This window comes from Trachymyrmex septentrionalis, unplaced genomic scaffold (genome assembly GCF_001594115.1).
Source record: "Trachymyrmex septentrionalis isolate Tsep2-gDNA-1 unplaced genomic scaffold, Tsep1.0 scaffold107, whole genome shotgun sequence".
In the NCBI taxonomy this organism is placed as follows: domain Eukaryota; kingdom Metazoa; phylum Arthropoda; class Insecta; order Hymenoptera; family Formicidae; genus Trachymyrmex; species Trachymyrmex septentrionalis.
The window spans coordinates 1,764,601-1,769,948 of NW_017304196.1; the positions used below are offsets into that span (position 1 = coordinate 1,764,601).

Sequence of the window (5,348 nt, forward strand, 5' to 3'; positions counted from 1 at the left end):
TAAATATATATAATTTTGACAATTTGAAATTTAGTATTTGCGACAAACTTCATTCTATATCTCGCGCGAACGTAAAATTTGCTGCGCTGTTTATTAGCATATAAATTATACGAAAATATGGTGGTTATCGTTATAATATTAATTGAATATTATGAATCGATTGATAATGTGTATAAAAGTTGAAATGCAATGTAATTTTACATTTTAATCATGAAAAACATCTTTGTTTATTTCTAGTACACACAAAATATTAGTTTAAATATCACTCGCAAAACGCAAATAAATAAATAAGTGGATTTATATTATAATTATAAATGAATTATACGAAGTTTAATGGTTTTTTTTTTCGCATTTATAATAATGTTCCTTTGCGTAATATCTTGTTGGATTTTATCAAATTTTGTATCATTTAAATGAATCTGAATATATTTGCATATTTAACATGAATTTATCATGAAATAGACATTTTTTCGACAGAAACGTGAATGAAACGAGTGTCATTTTTTGGTGAATTATTTTCTTCTTTCTCCATTTTCTTCTTGGCAGGTTTTCGATATTATAATCGCGTACGAATCCTTATGAATTATAACTAAAGCATCGAGATCAAAACGAATATCTTTTTTCTGTCGATTCTGTCCTCGATGAGAGAATTTCATTTGTGATTACGTTTCAATGATTATGCTGCTTAAATGATTAGCAAATGAGAATAATTTCCATAATAATCAACGCTAATTTATAACGTTTATAATACAGGAAACCATTCGGATTATCGAATAATTATCATTTATTTAGCGTTGCTGAATAATAATGGCTATTATTTTATTCCTTTTGTGTTTATTAACATTTTCCGTATTTTTGTTACAGGTTTTTTGCATTAGACTGCATCGTGTTAGAGAGAGACTGCACAATTTCTAAGGTAAGACTTTATAAAATCAAATCTACGAAAAGTTAATTTACGTTCGATGCCACTTGAACGAGATCAAGTCACGTGCGTATGCGGAAAAAAAATTATCATAGTTCCGCGAAAATATCAAATGGAAAAATGGAAATCAAAAATTTAAGGCGAAACCGCATCTCTGGATGATGCATAGGAACGCAAAGCTCTACGAACGTTAAAATTAAACAGTCCGCTAACAGCTTCGGAGCGTTTCCATCAATTTAGGCTCAACCCTTTTTTCTATTCAAAACGAACGTCGTTGCAAGCTTGGCTTTACTCGCGGAAATTTAAATGTATGTCGGCGGACGTTCACGCAGATGTATGTTTCTGCGTGTACACGAAGCTTATCTACGGATTAAGGCTTGAGCCGCAAATAGGAAAAAATGGCATCGATCGAGTATTCGGCCGATGCTGCCGTTCGTGAATTAAACGACTTCGATTCGTTGCGAGCACAGTAAAAGCGCGGGATAATTAATCACTCGAAAATTCGCGATTTGCAATCAGCGAGTGTTCCACAATGATTATCAAAAAGGCATTAATAATAATAGTAATTACGATTTTATGAGCAGTTATATGAGAATAATAATAAGTATTATTACGTGGGGTAATCATTCGCTTTCAGCAAAAATATAGTTGTGTGTGTAAAAATGAAATGAAAATCTGAAGCTTCTATTGCGGAATTTAATAACGTGGAAAATTGCGTCTGTACATGTAAAATGCGGCAAATTTATAATAACGATTGCTATATGCACATGGCACAAATTATGAAAGAATTTTGCCAGTCGGCGATCGTTTTGGCGTTACGTTATTTGTTCAACACATTTATATCGGGGGAAAAAAACGGACTGAACGAGAGTAAACGCGATTTTCTAAACTCTGATCCGCATATCTTTTTTTTATGCCGGGACGTCGATGTGTGTATTTCATGCGACCGTTGTAAATAACTGTATCGCGCAACACAAAAAGTTTAGTTTCATACAACCCTGGAAAATTGGTCGACATGAAATATCGGTGTCAAATAAATGGAATATTCTATATGTCGTTTGGCGCGCCCGAAATTCGAGATAATAAAATGTTATGGAAGGGAGATGGTACATCCCCGTTTGCGAGGAGCCGCACGTAATCAACATTGATCAGCCGTGATGCCTAGCCTGGATTTATGACAACGCGAGTTCTCGTTAATCCGATCCATAATTGATGGGATAATCGACGGTGTGCGGTTGTGTCAGAATTCGAATTGTCAAAAATGAATGGACAATAATTAATTGATAATGTAGAGATTTCTGTGTGGCGGATTCAATCGCAAATAATAGAGGACTAATTTTTTGGGGAGAGAAAGTCTAAACTAAAGATCAGGAGTATTGCGTCGTATAGAATGCCGATGCGGCAAATACCGCACAGATGCAGGACAGCCGGATTGCCACGAACGTCGTTAAACACAATTCATCGCAATTCTTTCGCCGTGCGACGGAAGGTCGTCACAGAATTATTTGCAGATTTTGCGGACAGCCAGTGGACGGCGGACGAGACAAACTCGTTTAACCGATATCACGGCCTCCGTACTATATGCAAGTAGCTAGTTGTGCGGTCGGCTGAATCCACATCATGAAAATATCATATGGCGTCTGAGCCGCATTTGCATAACGCGCTCGCCTACACGGTAATTTCGAGGATCCACAATTATCGTATCGATCGAGCGATTAGAAAATGTGTCGTGGCCTTTTGTTGTGTTCGTCACTGTTAAATTCATGACGTCAAATTACACCCAATTTCAGTGGTTTTGCAATTATTTCCGCCACTACTCTTATGTCATTAATTTAACTAAAATCATGGAGTTAACAATTGAATTTAACTCAAAATGTATTACATTTGATTCAAATTTAATATATTATTTAGTGCGTACGTTAATATGAACGTTGTTTACTTAAAAAAAAAAAAAGAAAACTAAACAATTTAATCACAGAAACGCGGATTGATTTATGTTATGGAAGTTAAAAATAACAAAGTGTTTTAACTCAAGGGATTGGGTATATCATTGCTTCTTCGATATCTAACAGTGATTTATGCCGGTCGAAGGACGCGTTTCGCTTCAATATCTGACCATTAAAAAAATCGCTACGATCGAAAATCTCTCTCTTTTTTCATTTGTAATAATAAAAAGATCAATTGGGGGTAATTCTCGACTGTTAAAAAAAACCGCCGTGCATTATTTGCGCCGAAAGGTACCGTGGAACTTTTGAAATTCCATGGAGATGAAGTTACCCTTAAACGAAATTTCCTCTTCTAATTTCCGTCAAAGGGGTCTCGTTTAGCGAGTGTGTTCGTACTTTTCTTCTATTTATTCTCCGCATCGAGCTAGAGGCGGGTTTTGGTATGAGCCGTCACGTTCGTCGCGGTGGCAATTTGTCGGGCGACAGAACGTCAGGTCGGAGCCACTGAAATTTTTAATTTCTTACTAGACGAGGTAGAGGTAAGGGACTGGTTCATTTGTTCTAGGACAATTATATCGTGAGAGTAAGGCGCCAGGCGAGGCCGTGGGACAAAAGCGAGGACGGAAGGGAAAGAGACAAAGTCATCGTGCATTTCTGCCGTGGAATGAAGTGTCGCTAAATGCAGAGCGGCCCGCTCTAGTAGATCTTTTATCGCGAACTTTATTCCAGTGTTGCGGTGTTACGGTTTCTCCCTGGACTTAACTTGTAAAGTACGTTTAATCTTAGCATGGTATAGTTAATCTTTACGAGCCCCTTCTCCCAAGTTAGACTCGGTAAAAGTTATCCTCGTATCCCCCTTCCCACTTCTCCCTCATAATTTACTCGCTGTAAGCGTAATCCTGATTTTCTCTCATCGCGATACAATTAAATTCGTGTATGATTTAATGCGTCGCGACAAACGTTCGGGGAAAGGCACGAAGGTAACTTAATTAGCGTGCGTAATCAGGAGCCACTTACGAAACGACCAAGTTCCTCGTTGTTGTTGTGCCGAACACTTTCTCGCAGCTGTTTATTTCGTTCCGCGTTGTCGCCGGTTATATTCACCGTGGGAGCGATACACGCGCAAAGCCTTCCGCTCTCGCGATTGTCGGGAGCCATTTACATCCCAGATTCCGGATCGCGCGAGTGTCGAAGCGCCGCAACGAACGTGCGCCGAGAACTGCATCGGGTCTCGTGGTGGTAATTCGCTTTCGACACCCGTCAGCTTCGCACCCGCCGGCTTGCTCGCCGGCTCTCGCTGTTGCTGCCGAACGCGCCTTGACTTTGTTGCCGCTGCAACGTAGCTCCCGTTTCTGTATTCAGTAGTACTGCTATGTAAATGGTCAGACGACGGATTCCCCTCGAGAGATCCCAACCAAAATTATCTAAGTAATAGTACACATCCGTATTACAAAAATATTTCAGATTGTCTGGACGGTGAATTTTTCACCGATTTTTTTCACCGGTCAGTCTTCTCACCGTGGGAAATTGGGAAAAATTCGTTAAATTACTCCGCTCGAAAAGAAAAGTAACAGATCTAATTCTAAATTCTAATTTTGGAGAGAAGAGTATAAAAAAAACTTTCTTTGTTTTTTGGGATTGAAAAATTATATAATCCGTTATTATCATTCTTCCCTTTGAATTTTTTTTAGAGGAATGATTTTAATTGTACGATTCCGAAAAATTGAGAGAGGTAAAACTGAACGTTATTTTTTCGGGGCATGAAAATGTGACGTAAAGTAAAATGATAATAATAACTCCAGTTTCGTAAACGTCTATTTTATCTAGATAAAATATATCTTTAGATATATGTTCGATTCGCTGTGCAGAAACAGTCGGCTTGAAATCACTCTGGAAATGCGAGGAATGGTATATCCGCGATATTCGTTATGCATTTGTTTCGTAACACGTGAAATATTTCGTAGAAACCACTCGGTGCCCAGCGCATGTTGTTTTGACGTTACAGAGCGTTGTGTACGCAAGGTCGCCATTCGTTTGCAGTCTCGTGCGGGCAGGCAGTTACGAGAGTCGTATGCTGTATGATTCTGTATAACTGCGTTCAGCGAGAGCATTATCAGAATTATTGTACAATATCATTCGATCTTTCACCGTTCATTAGATGTAAAACATGGATAGAGTAAACGCAACAGTTCCGATGGCGCTCCTCGAACGCAGCATATGAGATTATGTTGTTACGTGAATATTTCTTGCAATCGTTGAACAATTAGCGGTTCTCGTTGTAATAAACTAGCGAAGCTTTTCAACAACTAATAATGCGCGTCGAACGCCAACAATGTCCCGCACAACTTGAAGCAACGATCAAACTATAATACATGAAAAACGAGAATTACATTAATCTTTATTTAAGTAGGTAGATGATTTAAAGTTACGCAAATTCATAAATACGAAAATAGTTCTAAAAATTTTTTTATTTTATACTT

At 38.1% G+C, this 5,348-nt stretch overlaps 1 long non-coding RNA gene across 1 annotated transcript in view; it reads left to right on the forward strand.

Moving 5' to 3' along the window:
* LOC108746135 overlaps positions 1-5,348 on the forward strand; it is a 152,167-nt gene that overhangs the window by 67,081 nt on the left and 79,738 nt on the right. Inside the window, exon 2 of the long non-coding RNA XR_001939146.1 lies at positions 865-916. This is a non-coding gene — a long non-coding RNA (uncharacterized LOC108746135). The remainder of the gene's footprint in view (positions 1-864; positions 917-5,348) is intronic.